General features: G+C 44.0%; 1 long non-coding RNA gene and 1 pseudogene across 2 annotated transcripts in view; both read right to left on the bottom strand.

Moving 5' to 3' along the window:
- LOC309852832 overlaps positions 1 to 18,489 on the bottom strand; it is a 642,903-nt gene that overhangs the window by 189,785 nt on the left and 434,629 nt on the right. The gene's annotated exons all lie outside the window — the stretch shown is intronic.
- On the bottom strand, positions 8,960 to 9,864 carry LOC309852802 (V-type proton ATPase subunit D pseudogene; annotated as a pseudogene). The gene has a single exon. The product of its transcript is annotated as a V-type proton ATPase subunit D pseudogene (transcript).

Below are 18,489 nucleotides of genomic sequence, written 5' to 3'. Positions count from 1 at the left end.
TCTAAAGAATACAGACGTCTCCTTCCAAATCGTGTGTGATTAGAGACTCAGTAACTGAGTATAAACCAGGCAAGAACATAAAAAAGAGGTCCTCAGAATAAAAAAGAAGACAAGAGTCTTTGTTTCTAAGACTGAAGAATCTAGGAAATGGGAGAGGAGGTCCTTAAGGTATATGGAGAAGAACCTTTCTATTTGTCCCCAGAACCATCACCCTTGAGAGCTGCCACCGAATCAAGGATTCCAGCTGGACTGGTCGCTGCTGAGTTGAGACATGTGCTTTCTCCTTAGGATTCCTTCTCCCTCTTCTGGGAGTGGGGGTCTTGGCCTCTCACTACTGAATATTTTCCCTCAATCTCATAAATACCACATAGTTATCCACCTACCTGAGTTACAATCAGTTCTCTCAAAGGAAAAGAAACTTCCTGTCTTGTGCCTGTCTCAGCATTCAATCAGAAATGCCTGGTTATTGGTATTCATTCCTTCAGATACATTCTGAAGCTCGCTGAGGAAACATTACTGAACAAAATGGGCAACAGCACAGCCTTTATGGACCTTACAGTCTAGTGAGGGGGAGACAGTGGATTACCTAATCTTAGGAAGTGATAAATACTGTGAGGAAAAAGCCTAGTAATACTAATTGACAGTAATGTATAGGTTGCAACAGGACAGGCTCTTCTCTGCCTGCCACCCACACACCCATGGGCTATTTGGCTATAATTTGAGCCAAGACAGAAGTAGTGAGGGGAATCACCCATCCTAATATTTGTAACCACAGAACAGTTTACAATTATTTCTAATGATTATGACAGGCCTCTTGTCTCACATCCTCTGAGAAACTTAAAAGAATGCAAACTCCTAAATCACACCCCATGCATCCTAAACCAGAATCTCTGAGGCGGAGTCTAGGACAACGGCCTGACAAACACCTAATTTTCCGTACTCTTTACCCTAAAAACAATTACTTCCCACCACCGCCCTCACAGTATATCTGGAAGGATTCAGGTGCTGCCTTTCTCATTGGCTCTAGGTTTGTTGGCCTTGATTTTGGTTGCTTTTTTGGCCTTTTGCCCAGACTTTGATTTTGTTGGCCTTGCTGGCTTTTTTCCAAGGCTCCAATCCCAATTTGGGTTGTTCCAGCTGCTATTTCCCTCTGGTGGGTAATAGCCACCCCTCACGCGCTGCCAGTTTCTGGGAATCTTCTGTTCTTTAAAAATTGCTTTCGTAAGCAAAAATTACTTGGGCTGCCTGGGTGGCTCAGTTGGTTAAGTGGCAGACTCTAGATTTCTGCTCAGGTCAGTATCTCAGGCTCTTAGGATTATCCCTGCCTCTAGCTCCTACTCCTTGGTGAGTCTGCTTGAAATTCTCTCTACCCTTCCCCTGGCTCTCTCTCAAACAATAGAAATCTTCAAAAAGAAAAAAAAAATTAAAACATTACCAAAATTTCTATGTTTCCTATTTTTTTAAAAAAAGATTTCTTATTTTAGAGAGAGAGCCCAAGTGAGGGAGAGTGCGAGGGGCAGAGGGAAAGAGAGAATCTCAAGTGATTCCCCACTGAGTGCGGAGTCTGGGCTCAGTCTCGCAACCCTGAGCTCAGGACCTGAGCCAAAATCCAGTCAGTGCTCAACCGACTGAGCCACCCAGGTACTCCTTATAAAGAGAATTTTAAAGGATTCTTACCATTAGAAGTTTTAGGTCAGGGAGAATGACAAATTAAAACTGTACAGATAGTTCTAAAATACCATGAAAAAAAGATGTACGGGTTGTTAGGGTCCGTGATCAAAGGAATGAGACTGACACAAAGCGAAAATCAAACAAAGCTTTATTTTGCGCCAAACATCAAAAATCAAACTGACTGGTAGGGGATATCTTTTACGAAGAGACAACGACGATGACCCTGACAAGGTCACTCCCAAGAAGGCCACTCCAGATGAGGCCACTCCGGAAGAGGCCGCTCCCAAGACGAGGCCGCTCGCAAGAAGAGGCCACTATGGAAGAAGCCGCTCCCCGGAGGAGGCCGCTCCCGACAACGAAGAGGCAACGACAACAGCGACAATGACAAGGAGGACAACCCCGATGACACAGACTCTGCTCCCCATGACGCTACTCTGACAAGGCTGGTCCCCAGAAGAGGCCACCGCTCCAGACGAGGCCGCTTGCCAGTGAGGCCGCTCCGGACAGGGCCGCTGGATGACAAGGTCGCACACCGACAGGGCCACTCCCCAGCGAAGGCCGCTCTGGAGGAGGCCGTTCCCTGATGGGGCTGCTCTAGACGAGGCCTCTCCCCCAGACAATTCTGCTCCTGAGTAGGCCTATCACCGAGGAGGCCTCACGTTGAGGAAGCCGCTCCCGAAATGACACAGCTCTGGCGAGGCCCCTCGCAGCGGGGGTGCGGCTGGGGGCAACAAGATTGCTTGTGGCTCGGGGTGGCTCGAGGTTCAGGGCAGCAAGGCCGCTGGGGGTGGCGAGGCTGTTTGCGGTGGGGCCTTGGCTCAGTGGTGGCGAGGCTGCTTGGCCCCGAGGCTGTGGCTGGGGGTGGCGAGACCGTTCCCCGCGGCGCCGCTATGGAGCGCTGCAGTTCTGGGTGGCAAGGCCGGGGCTCGGGTAGTGGCGAGGCTGCTAGCAGCTCTGAGAGCTCTCCGACTCCTCCTCCTCAGTCTCGCAAACTAACCTTTATAGGGGTGGTTGAGCCCGGCCCACACACAGGTGGCCAATGAGATTGCAATACACAGGAAAACTGCACAGTCATGCTAGGTCTGCCACACACAGAAAAAAAAAAAAAAAAAAGCAACTGCTAGGTAACACACGGCTGGCCAATTGAATTTCAATTTACCCTGGTAGATATATGCGCGCCCCACTTATTGGATGTCTTCACCTGGCCTGACCCGCCCTTGTATCTAGGCTTTGCAAGTAAGTTCCTCTGGGAGGGGCAGGGTCAATCTAAGATTACTGCATAGGGTCAATCTAAGTTCACTACATGAACACAAAATGACTCCCTCTGGCCAACCAAGCCCCTACACGGATTATACCCTCTCCACTCCCCCCCCCCACCTCTTTTGCCTGCATACAATAATGGCTAGTATTTCTTAAGTATGTTTATTTTACTTGGAAATGATGCCAAACAAGGCAATAGCATATCTGATCACCTGATCACTCTCCCGGGCTGGGTATTTTGGGGAAACACTTGCATATATCTGAAGCCTCACCCATCTCCTTTCCCTACTGGATGGGGCGCCCTAGACAGGTCTCCGAGGGCATCTATTTCCGCAGCCCCGCCCTCCACCATTCGCTCAGCCCTATCTAGGGTCTCCGACCCACCTAACAGAACTGCACTATTGTTCTCACCTCCACTCCACCCCATTCTCAAATCTCACCAGGACTAGAAGTCTCCCATACTTCCTCCATGGTCTGACCGCTACCCCTTTAAGGCCTCGGCTCCCACACCGCCCGTAGGCGAAGAGTCCTCGTGTCCTCTAGTCCTTAGCTGTCCAGGTCTTCCCCACCCAGCGGAACCGCACTCCCTGCAAAGATGGCCGCCCCCACGGTGCTCCTCTGTAAGGGCTCACAGGCGCCGCCATCCTTCCAAAAGACTAACCAGAAAAACCACAGGGTGATGCGGGCCTTGAGTAGGGTCTGCCTCTGCAAACTTACTCATCACAGAGCTGTAGCCAACGAGAAGGCGGAAAAGGCAAGGAGATACCCCAAATCGACTTCAGCGTCGTCTTTGGGCCCTAAGCGGCAGCCCCCGCTACGGTCTTTTGGACCCAGACCACAGCGGGGGGCGTGGCCACGTAGGTCACAGAACTGCATCCCGGGCCAGAACCCGGCTGCCTGAACCCAACGAGGTTGAAGACACACCTGATGCGTCTCTAGCAACAGCGGGGGGCGCCGGGACTGGGTTATTTGGGAAGTGAGTTCAATCTCTGGTAGCGGCAGGTGGAGTCTACCGAAGTTCAGCGTCAGGTGGGTTTCTCCGGAGTGAGGCTCCTAGATAGGCAGAGAGACAAGGCATAGAGAGAAGGAGGAAGCAGGCTCCCTGCTGAGCAGAGAGCCCAACGCGGGGCTTGATCCCAGGACCCTGAGATCATGACCTGAGTGAAGGCAGAGGCTTAACCCACTGAGCCACCCAGGGTGGGGTCCGTGTTTTTAAGCGTTTAAAGAAATTAATGGCTGAAGGCCCGACTGTCTGCGTCTGTGTCGGCATGAGTGATTCTACTTGCGGGGCGTGGTGAGGAAGAGCTGGAATGGTAGAGATGTGTATCAGGTGTGTATCAGGTGTGTTATCAGGTTCATGCTTCCCTGCGGGGCTCGGACATGGAGAAACTTGGGATGCAGGGTGTTAGCGAAGGCGTTTCTGGCCAAGATTTCAGACTTAAAGGGGGTCTGGTTAAGTCGGTTAAGTGTCCGCCTTGGCTCAGGTCATGGTCTCAGGACCCTGGGGGTGAGCCCAAGGTAGGTCACCCTGCTCAGCTGTTAGCGTCTCTGGTTCTTTTCTTTGTTGGGAGTTCTTAGTCATTCTGTCAAGGGATGGTTGAGTGAATGAACAGAGTCCAAAATATCAACCACAACCCAAGCAAGGTGCATCCTAGGCACATCTGGAGTAGTCGGTTGGAAGTCACCATTGAAAAATAAAGCCAAAATGAAACCCAAGAATAAAATTTAAAAAAAGTAAGGGCGCCTGGGTGGCTCAGTGGGTTAAGCCTCTGCCTTTGGCTTAGGTCATGGTCCCAGGGTCCTGGGATCAAGTCCCACATCAGGCCCTCTGCTCAGCAGGGAGCCTGCTTACCTTCCTCTCTCTCTCTGCCTACCTCTCTGCCTACTTGTGTGATCTCTGTCAAATAAATACATAAAATCTTTAAAAAAAATTTGAAAAGTAAAAAAGAAAAGAAAAAAATGGGGAGACTATACTCACTCAGGATGGACAAAGCAGGGTGTTCCAGTTGTTCTTCATGAATTTTGGTCTGTGTGTTAGAGGATACTACATCCCCAAATTACAAGGAAAGTGAACCATATATAACATATTGAGTAGAGTGAAAAAAGGAGTAAAATGAAGCATATGATCTAAAAAGAAAAAGCATAAGAAAAAGATAAAAAAAGAAAAGGAGAATTTTATCTGAAAAATAAACAAGTTGTGAGGCAGCACCTAGAGCTCAATATACTATTTTCCCCTGACATTGGGATATTACGGTATTACAGGATCCGTAGGGCTGCGATCCACCTGTTCTTCCAGACTGTCCTCTGCCGCTGTTTCTTTTTTAATTTATTTTTTCTTTTCAGCATAAAAGTATTCATTATTTTTGCACCACACCCAGTGCTCCATGCAATCCATGCCCTCTATAATACCCACTACCTGGTACCCCGACCTCCCACCCCCCACCCCTTCAAAACCCCCAGATTGTTTTTCAGAGTCTATACTCATGGTTCACCTCCCCTTCCAATTTCCCCGACTCCTTTCTCCTCTCTAACTCCCCATGTCCTCCATGCTATTTGTTATGCTTCACAAATAAGTGAAACTATAAGATAATTGACTCTCTCTGCTTGACTTATTTCACACAGCATAATCTCTTCCAGCCCCGTCCATGTTGCTACAAAAGTTGGGTATTCATCCTTTCTGATGGAGGCATAATACTCCATAGTGTATATGGACCACATCTTCCTTATCCATTTGTCCATTGAAGGGCATCTTGGTTCTTTCCACAGTTTGGCGACCATGGCCATTGCTGCTATAAACATTGGGGTGCAGATGGTCCTTCTTTTCACAACATCTGTATCTTTGGGGTAAATACCCAGGAGTGCAATGGCAGGGTCATAGGGAAGTTCTATTTTTAATTTCTTGAGGAATCTCCACACTGTTCTCCAAAGAGGCTGCACCAACTTGCATTCCCACCAACAGTGGAAGAGGGTTCCCCTTCAACATCCCCTCCAACACATGTTGTTTCTTGTCTTGCTAACTTTGGCCATTCTAACTGGTGGAAGGTGATATTTCAATGTAGCTTTAATTTGAATCTCCCTGATGGCTAGTGATGATGAACATTTTTCATGTTTCTGATAGCCATTTGTATGTCTTTATTGGAGAAGTGTCTGTCCATATCTTCTGCCCATTTTTTGATATGATTGCCTGTTTTGTATGTGTTGAGTTTGAGGAGTTCATTATAGATCCTGGATATCAACCTTTTGTGTGTACTGTCATTTGCAAATATCTTCTCCCATTCCATGGGTTGCCTCTTTGTTTTCTTGACTGTGTCCTTTGCTGTGCAGAAGCTTTTGATCTTGATGAAGTCCCAAAAGTTTATCTTCGCTTTTGTTTCCTTTGCCTTTGGAGACATATCTTGAAAGAAGTTGCTGTGGCTGATATCAAGGAGATTACTGCCTATGTTCTCCTCTAGGATTCTGATGGATTCCTGTCTCACGTTGAGGTCTTTTATCCATTTTGAGTTTATCTTTGTGTATGGTGTAGGAGAATGGTCGAGTTTCATTCTTCTACATATAGCTGCCCAGTTTTCCCAGCACCATTTATTGAAGAGACTGTCTTTTTTCCAATGTATATTTTTCCTGTTTAGTCTAGTTTATTCCTTTTTTAAATTTTTATTTTCAAATATTCATATAGAGTTAAACTTCAAGGTAATCCCCTTTCCCCAATCAATGCTACCCCTATAGGTAAACCAATTCCTAATCCCCCTTTATCTTAGGAAAGTTGAGTCCTTTAACAAAGATATCAAGATACTTCCAGGAAGAATCAAAACAACCTTCCTCACCCACACTGAGAATTTACAACCACTCTCCCATCTTTTTCTTCCACCAGTATTTCTGTGTTTTTGTGTTTGTCCTGATAGTATATAAGTCTTATACTCGGGGTTCTTTTTGACGAGTTTCTTCCTTTATTTGCATATATATATATATACATATATATATATTATCTTATCATATAATTTTATCAGTCTTTTTGTTTGTCTGTGTTTGTTTGTATACTTCATAAATCTTACCTTGGGGCCCATTTGGGCTGAACCTTCTCTTTTATCTCACCTTTTGTTCCTGTCTCTCTCCCTCTCTCTTTTTTTCTTTTCCTTTTCTTTTTCCTCTCATTTGGGTGGGGAACCCTGATTGCTCAGAAGCGTTTCAGGGTGCACCTTGATTGCACCATAGTCGATACATCCAGCTACATCTGTTCAGCCATCTCTCACCAAAATGACTAGGAGGAGGAATGCCTAACAGAAGAAAAATACAGAGGATGGACCTTCTGCAACAGAGCTAACGGCTATCAACATAGACAATATGTCAGAAAGGGAATTCAGGCTAACAATTATCTAAGAAATAGCTAGGTTGGAGAAAGCCATGGGTGACCAAATGGTATTGATTAGGGCCGAACTGAAAACGACCAGAGATCATGTTTTCAATATTAGGGAAGAGCTGAAAGCTACCAGGGATGAGCTTCACAATGCTCTCAATGAGTTCCAAACTAATCTAAATTCTCTCAATGCTAGAATAACTGAGACAGAAGATAGAATTAGTGATCTGGAGGACAAACAGATAGAGAGAAAGGATCAGGAGGAAGCCTGGAACAAACAGCTTAGAAGCCACGAAAACAGAATCAGGGAAATAAATGATGCCATGAAACATTCCAACATCAGAATTATTGGAATCCCTGAAGGGGAGGAGAAAGAAAGAAATCTAGAAGATATAGTGGAACAAGCTCTTCATGAAAATTTTCCGAATCTCATGAATTGAACCAGCGTTCATGTACTAGAGGCCGAAAGGTTTCCCCCCAAGATTACAGAATCTCGGAAGTCCTCGAGACACCTAATAGTAAGAATGAAGAATTATAATTGTAGGCAGAACCTCTTGAAAGCAGCTAGGACAAAGGAGATCCTTACGTACAGAGGAAAGCCCATCAGAATAACGTCAGACCTTTCCACAGAGACCTGGCAAGCCAGAAAGGGCTGGCAAGATATATTCAGGGCACTGAATGGGAAGAACATGCAGCCAAGAATACTTTATCCAGCAAGACTGACATTCAAAATGGATGGAGAGATAAAGAGTTTCCAAGACCGGCAAGGCTTAAAAGACTATGCAACCACCAAGCCAATATTGCAGGAAATATTAAGGGGGTTTCTTTAAAGGAAGAAAAAGCCCAAGAATAACATTGAACAGAAATATAGAGACAATCTACAGAAAGAAAGACTTCAATGGTAACACGATGTCAATAAAAACGTATCTATCAATAATCACCCTCAATGTGAATGGCCTAAATGCGCCCATAAAACGGCACAGGGTTGCAGACTGGATAAAAAGACAGGACCCATCTATATGTTGTCTACAAGAGACCCATTTTAAACCTAAAGATACACCCAGACTGAAAGTGAAGGGATGGAGAAGCATCTTTCATGCCAATGGGCCTCAAAAGAAGGCCGGGGTAGTGGTTCTCCTATCAGACAAATTAGATTTTAAACTAAAGACTGTAGTCAGAGATACAGAAGGACACTACATCATTCTTTTTTTTTTTTATCATTTTACTGTTTATACCATAATCACATTAAAATTGGCAGAACTCCCATGACAGATAGGACAGAGACCTGTCATGCAAGGAAAAATAGTGAAGGTTTCATAAAGCTTGAGAGGAAGCACCAGGGTTACACAGGACGGCGGCAGCACTCTCAGACAACAGTGCCCCAGTGTCGGAGCAGGAAGGAAGCAGGCTGCTACAGCAACAGCTGGCCCAAGGCCACTGCTATTTCCTAAGGGGAATTTCCTAATATGCTTGGTAAGCAGATCACTTGAACAGATGTACATGGAACAGGGTACTGCTTCTGCCGAATAAATTCTACAGGTTCCTTTGAGATTCTACAAATCTCAAGTAATAAATGGTTGCTGATTAGGATTTTGCAAAGGTAGTCCCAAAACCAACATCCAGGAAAATTTAACCACCAGTGAATTCTTAGGCCAAAAAATAAACAGCCACACATACCAAACCTACACATCGTGATTTAAGATGGTGCCATGTTAGGGCTTATGAAATAACCAGAGCAGGAAAGATTATTCAAACAGAAGATCCTCATCCTTCTCTTCAGCCAAAAGATTAGCAGGCTCCATCACCTCGCCAGCTGCCCTCCGTTGCTCCAAGTCTTTCTCCGATTTTTCCTTGAGAATCTTTTTCTTCTCCTGTATTTTCTTTAACCTATAGAACTCTTCTCGCTCCCTCTCATCCAGCTCTGTGATGATATAAGCAAGGGTACGTTCAATCCGGGGAATGATAACATGTTCAATGGCATTTACCCGCCTGTTGGTGATCTTAATGGCTTCATCCAAAGTAACAAAGGAAGTCTGCAGTGAAGCTAGTTCCACCAGTAATTCCACTGCTTTGGCGTAATTCCTCTTTAATTTAGCCAACTGTTCCCCACCTCTGGCTAAACCAGTCAGCTCGTAACTATCAGTTCCTTCATGGTAATGTTCAAACACTGGCAAAGTAACATCTGCTACGTTATCTTTCTTAGCTTGGATCTTCACTTGGGCTTTATTAACATTCTGGATAACTGTGGTGCTGAAGTCCCCTGCTGTGAACTTGGCCTCAGCAAGTGAGAAGGCAGCTTTTCTCATCACTTCACCCATCAACATTTTAGTCTCTATTATCTTCTTTAGGATCTGTGGAAATCGAAGAGTTAAGGCATCAGATTTTTTCTTCAGGAGGTTTCGACCTGTCTGTGCTCCTTTTAATCGAGCCTTCATGATGGTCTGTGCCATGCGCGAGGGAAAGATTTCAATTCGGTCTTTGCCCGACATTCTGACGATGATAGCAAGGCTCGACTCCCCAGCCGGGCAACCGTGGCTACAAGAGCCCTAGCCACAGGGTCTTCCTCTATGGGCGTCAGCTGGTTGTGTCACCTGATCTCCTCCCACTACATCATTCTTAAAGGGACTATCCACCAAGATGATCTAACCATTGTAAATATCTATACCCCCAATATGGGAGCAGCCAATTACATAAGAAAACTGTTAATCAAGATAAAGAGTCATATTGATATGAATACACTAATCGTTGGAGATCTTAACAGGCCTCTCTCAGAAATAGACGGATCGTCGAAGCAGAAAATCAATATAGAAACAAGAGCATTGAATGACACATTGGACAAGATGGACCTCATAGATATATACAGAACATTCCACCCTAAAACAACAGAATACTCATTCTTCTCAAGTGCACATGGAACTTTCTCCAGAATAGACCACATACTGGGTCTCAAATCAGGATTCAACTGGTACCAAAAGACTGAGATTATTCCCCACATTCTCAGATCACAATGCTTTGAAACTGGAGCTCAATCACAAGGAAAAGTTCAGAAGGAACTCAAACACCTGGAAGCTAAAGACCACCTTACTTAAGAATGCTTGGATCAGGGGCACCTGGGTAGCTCAGTGGGTTAAAGCCTCTTCTTTCAGCTCAGGTCATGATCCCGGGGTCCTGGGATTGAGCCCTGCATAGGGCTCTCTGCTCAGCAGGGAGCCTGCTTCCAGCTCTCTCTCTCTCTCTCTCTGCCTGCCTCTCTGCCTGTCAAATAAGTGAATGGAATCTTAAAAAAAAAAAAAAAAAAGAATACTTGGATCAACCAGGAAATCAAGGAAGAACTAAAACAATTCATGGAAACCAATGAGAATGAAGACACTTCAGTTCAAAACCTATGGGATACAGCAAAGGCTGTCCTAAGGGGGAAATACATAGCCATCCAAGCCTCCCTCAAAAAAATTGAAAAATCCAGAACATAGCAGCTGTCTCTACACCTTAAAGAACTGGAAAATCAACAACAAATCAAACCAACTCCACACATAAGAAGGGAAATCATCAAGATTAGAGCTGAGATCGATGAGGTAGAAACCAGAGATACAGTAGAACGTATCAATGAAACTAGAAGCTGGTTTTTTGAAAGAATCAAGAAGATCGATAAACCATTGGTGACACTAATCCAAAAGAAAAGAGAGAAAGCTCAAATACATAAAATTATGAATGAAAAGGGAGAGATCTGCCGCTGTTTCTTAGGTAACATGGCTGGTGCAGTTTCCCCACCCACTGTAAGGAGGGTGGGATCAGTGGAAGCCCATGTTCTGCATGACTTTTGTTTCCTGGAGGCTTTTTGTGCCTCTTCAGAGGATCAGCAAAAATGGCCTCACCCAAACCTCTGGCCCAGAGCAGAAAATTCACGGTCTGCCCTCTTCAATAAACCCTCCAGGACAGTCTCCTCTTCTCTAGGTGCCACTGGAAACTGCAGACTCCCATGGTGCATGCCCACCGAAGCTTTTCCAAAGATAGTCCCAGGGGCCCAGAAGTGCCACTATACCCTGTGACTAAAACTACAAGTGGCGGCAGGCTCCTGTGTGCACCCAAAGCTTCTGGATCACGTCTAGCTGTTGCTCTGATGTCCTTTCCAGGCCTCTGCCGCCTTGCGAGTTTTTGCCTGGTCGGGCACAGGTTCCAGACTTTTTTAGGCTGCTCAGGGAGTGTGTGATCATCAACCCCCAGGCTTAGCACCATGGCAACTAAGAGTCTCTTCCTAAGCCCATTGACCATAACCTGCTTCCTGGCTCCACTGCTTGGAGACTACCGGTTCAGGCACCCCCCTTTTCACTCTGTGGCTCCTCGTATCCCAAGACCCCAATGCCCTACTAGAATTATGCCTTTTCATTTCCAGAGCCCCTTTCAGAGAGGGAGTCTCTCACTAGAGCAGATTTCCAAGGGTTCCGATTCTGTGCTCTGGTGTTATATCAGTTTCTAGTAGCCAGCTTATGGAGACTTGCTCCCCTTGTTTATTTTCCAGTATCTCCCCAAAGATTCACCACTCCCCATGTCCTACCTTGCAAAAAGCTGTTGCTTTTCTGCTTGTAGAAATCCAGATGTGTATTCTTATGTCTCAGGCTGATTTCATTGGGTGTTCAAAATGGTTTGATAGGGAATCCAGCTGAACTCAGAAACAGGAGTCCCTACTCTTCCACTGTCTTTCCTCCCCTCAGCTTTGCCTTTTAATGGTCATCTTTCCTATTTGCGTTTGCTGTCTCAACCCAGTACTGTCTCTCACTCCATTTTAAATCTTGCTTTTTAAAAAATCATTTGTTTCCTTTTAGTTTATTTTACCTTATAATTCCTACTGCATAGGTTATGCATTTTAGCTTTTGTTGTATGCAGTGATTTAGAAGATCACCTTGTTTATAATCTTGGAAATTCCCTTGAAGTTTTTCAGAAATATTCTTGAGTTTATGTTATTTTATTTAGCAAAATGGCTTGCTTTTAGGTAGTCTTTCTACTCTCTATTCTAGTTTCCTTTGTTTTAACATAGGAATAATTGAGGACGAAATTAAAAAAAACTGTATATTGCTTGTTTATTAACTAATACATTATTTCCCTCCAATGTTACTAGAAATTGTTATTACTAAAAGGCACTGTGACATATTTGATACCTGTGAGTTCTGTATCTTTATCCATGTTTTAACTATTACAAAGGCTGTGTGTCAGAGAAGTAGTGGTTTTTGTGACTCACTTAATTATTGCTAAGAAGGCCCTAAGCAAGTATATAGACTAACTGGGACTAAAACCAGGCATATTTCCCCTCAAATCTTATGTGCTTGGGTAAAACTCATAATGACTAGCAAGTTGATCTACCCTCAGGTAACCCCAGAACATGCTTTTAGAGGAAATATTGAGAGTATCTCAGAAGTGGTCATTGTGTTTTCAGGTTTTCTCAGCATCTTGGTGGAGCTCTTGGTATATATGTGCTCAGAAGCCACCAAGATCCTCCTGCCTGCTCCATTCAGCTTTTGGCCTAGCAGCACTGGTTAGAGCCTACGGACATGCCATTTTGGTTGAGCACTCAGAAGTGACCATCATTACTGTTCCACCTAAAGTGAATTTTCTCCTGAATCCATAGTTCCCAGCTTCCCATTAATGATAAATGAAGTGAGGAGGAGAGGTGTCATGGGACTAGGAATTCATCTTTTCTGAAGATGCTCTTGACTGGAGACCACATATTGCAGATTTGGACACAGAAGAATTGTCACTGGAAAAAACAGCTGCAGAAGTTGCTTGCCATTATCAGAAGAGCAGCAAAAAATGAACTAGTCCTAGGTCTTCATATTCTAACAGTTTCCCACTTTCTGTTCTTGGCTTTTCTGTTCTCCATTTTCTGTTCTTGACTTTTATTGTAACTCCCTCAGTAATTTCTTCCCTCTGAAAGCTGATGGTATCGGTTCTATGCTGGTGTTTCCCAAGTTGACAATCGTCACATTTGGCCTGTAGGCCCATATTTGCTTGCCTCCAGAATACCTCCCCTGTGCTGCTCTTCTTTCATTATACAGATCAGAAATGGAAACTATTTTCATACCCCAATAATTCCTTATGTCCTTCCTTTTTATTTAAAAAAATTAAAAAAATATTTATTCAGAGAGAGCACACAAGCCTGGGGAGGCGCAGAAGGAAAGGGAGAGAGAGAATCTCAAGCAGACACTATGTGCTGCATGTGGAGCCCAATGTGGTGCTTGATCCCATGACCCTGAGATCATGACCTGTGCTGAAATCAAGAGTTGAACATTAACCGACTGAGTAACCCAGGTACCGTATTCCTTCCCCTTGTATACTAGCTGTTCTGTAGCCTGGCTATGGTTAATTTTTTTTCCCCTCTAAACTATATTTTTCAGGCCAGTTTTAGATTTACAGAAAGAAAAATGTGCATAGATGATACAAAGAGTTCCCATACATCCCACATCCAGTTTCCAGTTAACATTTGACTTTAATGTGGTATATTTGTTACATCCAGTTAACATCTAACATTAATGTGTTACACTTGTTTCAGTGAATGAGCTAATATTGTTACATTATCATTAACTAAAGTCTATATTACTGTTTCACCTACTGTCCTTTTTCTTTTCTAGGATTCCATCTGGCATACCACATTATGTTTGATCAGTGTGGGGAAGTCTTCTCTCAGAAGTCATATCTCATTGTACCTCAGAGTAGTCACTTTGTGGTGAAACTCTTCATGTGCAGCAAGTGTAGGAAAGCTCTCTTCAGCAAGCTACCTCACTAAACATTCTGCACATGGTGGCTGTGTGTGAGTCTCATGTGCTCACATCAGGTGAGAAATCCTGTGAACTCAGAGACTGTGGAAGATGCTTTACTCAAGAATGTACCTAATTATCTATCAGAGAACTCACCTTGGGGAGAAGCACTATGAATGGGGCGGATGTAGGAAAACCTTTGCCCGGAAGTCATGTCTCATCAGACATCGGGGAATTCATCCAGGTAAGAAATACTGCTTTAGGATGGCCAGTGACACTGAAGGCAAAGAGCTGCGCAAGCGCTGTGATGAGCAGGAGAGAGTTTATTCACTCCGCAAGGGAGGAGAGGGGCCAGATATCTAGAAGAATGTTGGCCCTGAGTTTCTGTCAGGCTGGGGTTTTTAAGGATGTGAGAGGGTTGCAGCTGTACCCATGGGGGGATACCGGAGGGGGAGAAGTCAATTTTTGGCCCGCTATAGCAGGAGACAGCAGGTTTTTTACAGGGCTCTGTCCAGGGCTCATCTAGGATGTGGGTTGTGATTAGGCTAGCATGTGATTAGGCTAGCAAAGAGGATGTTTTGTAGTTGAGGTCTACTCTCTGAGAATGTAGGGCACCATGGCCTAGAAAAACAGAGTTAGGGCCAAATGCTCATGTTCTCATGTGCTTCTGGATGCCTATCCCATATCAGCTTATTTTCTAGATCACTAATTCGTTTTTCTGCCTCATTTACTCTGGCTGTTAAGAGTATCCAGCTTATTTTATTTTATTTTTATTTCTTTTGTTATGTTAGTCACCATACCGTACATCATTAGTTTTTTTTTTTTTTAAGATTATTTATTTATTTATTTGACAGGCAGAGATTACAAGTAGGCAGAGAGGCAGGCAGAGAGAGAGAGAGAGAGAGAGAGAGAGGAGGAAGCAGGCTCCCTGCTGAGCAGAGAGCCCGACGTGGGGCTCCATCCCAGGACCCTCGGATCATGACCCGAGCCGAAGGCAGAGGCTTTAACCCACTGAGCCACCCAGGCGCCCCCATCATTAGTTTTTGATGTAGTGTTCCATGATTCAGTGTTTGCCTATAACACCCAGTGCTCCCTTCTGTCCGTTTCGAGTGCATCTCATTCATACCTTTTTGAATTACTGCTTCCCATTCTTCTGGAAAGAGGAATTCTTTCCCCTTTCCTTACCACTTCTGGTATACCCAGAAATGAAATTGCTGGATCATACAGTAATTTTATGTTTAATTTTGTGAAGGGCTGCCGTACTATTTTCTATAGCAGATGCACAATTTTACATCTCCACCAGAAATGATCAAGTGTTGCAATTTCTCTACGCTCTCACAAAAATTTTTTGTTTTTATAGGAGCCATTCGAATGGGTGTGACTCATTGCGGTTTTGATTTGCATTTCCCAGATGACTAATGGCACTGAGCATCTTTTCATGTGCTTCTTGCCATCTGCATATTTTCTTCAGAGAAATATCTCTTTAATCCTTTATCCATTTTCAAATTCTGTTTCTGTCTTGTTGAGATATAAGAGTTCTTTATATTATAGACACTACCATCTTACCAGATATATGATTGGCAAGTGTGTTCTCCTGTATGGTGTCTGTCACTCTCCTGATAGTGTTTTTTTTTTTTTTTTTAAATAAAGATTTATTTATTTATTTATTTGACAGAGAGAGATCACAAGTAGGCAGAGAGGCAGGCAGAGAGAGAAGGGGAAGCAGGCTCCCTGCTGAGCAGAGAGCCCGATGCTGGGCTCGATCCCAGGACCCTGGGATCATGACCTGAGCCGAAGGCAGAGGCTTTAACCCACTGAGCCACCCAGGCGCCCCCTGATAGTGTTTTTTGATGTACTAATGTTTTAGTTATAATGAAGTCCGATTTATATATTTTTTCACCTGTTGATTGTGCTTTTGTTGTTATGTCTAAGGAACCATGATCAAATCCAAGGTCATCAAGATGGTTCATAGATTTAGTTCTTACATTTTATCATGCTTGCCCACCATCTCTCCATTGCCATTATTCCCTTTTCCCATTCCATCCTGTATACCTTTTCCACCCAGATCCTAATAACTCCCTTGCCCTTACTTTCCCTGCACATTTTGTCCCCTTGTAATCCTAAGCCTGGCCTTGCAGTTTAACTCCTAAGCAACATTTAAACTTTTGCCTTTTATCCCCCTGCATTGTCTCTTTATCTGCACTCCCTATATCCCAAACCTCTGGGTCCTCCCATCACCTCCTCTTATCCTGTTCTCTCACTTTCTGTGTGCCCTCTTCTTATGCTGCTGGATCACATACCCACACACTGTCACCTTCCAAAGGCTGCAGTGTTAAACAATGGCCACTGATTGTTTCTGGTGAATGCCCAAATGCACAGAGCAAGCTCAGAGTCAGATCAAAGAGAGAAAAGCCACGAGAATATATTTTCAGTAAGCTGGCAGATAGGTTAAAAAGTGAAAGTTCCCTGGGGTTGAGTTTTGGGGAGTTCCAGTAGCATTCTTGCCCCCTCCTGTGGCTGCTAGGCTGCTGATTTTCACTGTTACTGTAGTTGCAGGGTGGTTGGTTTTCAAGGCTACTGTGGAGCTGAAGAGATCGGAATGGGATTGAGACAGGTTACAATGGAACAAGGCTCACTGTGGTTTGACATATGGACTTAATCAGCAGCTCAGCAGGGGAGGAATGACTTGCCTCCAACCACGACCTCTCAACTGGGTCAGGACAGCACACCAAGAATTTTACCTGTGTCCCCAATGTTCAACCTATCCAATTCCAACCTTGCAGCACCAATTTGATCTCTCTGCTCCCCTGGACACCCATTTATTTTACTTCCTTTATCTCATCATATAAACATTATCTTTAGGGTCACTCTGTTGGTTGTACACATGACCCAGATATCAGCAGGGTCTATCTGTATCCTAGCAGAGATCTTTTTTTACTGTACTAGTTCCACGGCCTTGAATGGCTAAAGATTTCTCAGGAATTTATCCTTATTTCCGGGAGTTTACACTATCAGGAACTCCTATGTTCTCACCTCAGTCTTCCCCATAAAATTAGACATTGCTGCGTGGAAGGACAGATGTCAAACTGAGGCTCCAGAGTACATTCTCAAAAGACTGCACTCACACATAAAAATCTCCATGAACTATATGGATTTTCAAAAGACATTGTAAAAAAATACATAAATAAAAAGACATTGTAATCCCACCAACAGTGTAGGAGGGTTCCCCTTTCTCCGCATCCTCGCCAGCATCTGTCATTTCCTGACTTGTTGATTTTAGCCATTCTGACTGGTGTGAGGTGATATCTCATTGTGGTTTTGATTTGTATTTCCCTGATGCCGAGTGATATGGAGCACTTTTTCATGTGTCTGTTGGCCATCTGGATGTCTTCTTTGTAGAAATGTCTGTTCATGTCCTCTGCCCATTTATTGATTGGATTATTTGTTCTTTGGGTGTTGAGTTTGCTAAGTTCTTTATAGATTCTGGACACTAGTCCTTTATCTGATATGTCATTTGCAACATGGGGGCTTAAGTGGGTAGGATAAGAATAAATGAAACAAGATGGGATTGGGAGGGAGACAAACCATAAGTGACTCTTAATCTCACAAAACAAACTGAGGGTTGCTGGGGGGAGGGGGTTTGGGAGAAGGGGGTGGGATTATGGACATTGGGGAGGGTATGTGCTTTGGTGAGTGCTGTGAAGTGTGTAACCTGGTGATTCACAGACCTGTACCCCTGGGGATAAAAATATATGTTTATAAAAAATAAAAAATTTAAAAAAAAAGACATTGTAAGAATGACAGAGAGAAGGTACCAGGGCACTCTAGGGCAAAAACTTGGTATCCTCTTATAATAGTTGTTTTTCTTCCATTTTCCATTTCTGCTCTGCCTATGAGGACTTTTGAATCGTCACCCTGTTCCTATGCAATGCCCCCACCTACTGGTCCTGCTGTCCTGTCTGCCATGTAGCCAGACTGCCCAAACAACTTAACTTCCTTCTCCACTTGGATAGAAATCCGTTGGCCCTTGCCTGTCTCCATCCTAATCTGAATATCTAAATTTATTTTGATTTAGAGAATAGGTGAGCTTTTGATTTAGAATAAACCAAGTTTTATTTTTTTTATTAAGTTCAGTTAGTCAATCTATAGTACATCATTATTTTTGATGTAGTGTTCAGTGATTCATGAGTTGTGTATAACACCCAGAGCTCATCACATAATCCAACTTTTAGAGATCTGTCATCTATCTAATCTATCATCTGTTTTCTGTCATCTATGTGTCTATCTCTGAATCTGTTTTGTTTTTATTTTTTTTAAGGATTTACTTATTTAATTTAGAGAGAGCAAGCGGGAGCAGGGCACAGAAGGCAGCATGAATATCCTGATTGCAACAGTTTCCCTTGGTCCCCTTGCTTTCCAACCTTATTCCAAGCATGGTGCTGCAGATTAATTCTACACATG

Source organism: Mustela nivalis (assembly GCF_964662115.1).
Source record: "Mustela nivalis genome assembly, chromosome: 18".
Classification (NCBI taxonomy): Eukaryota; Metazoa; Chordata; class Mammalia; order Carnivora; family Mustelidae; genus Mustela; species Mustela nivalis.
The sequence above is the reverse complement of the archived record's forward strand: the minus strand, read 5'-3'. Positions and strand labels throughout refer to the sequence as shown.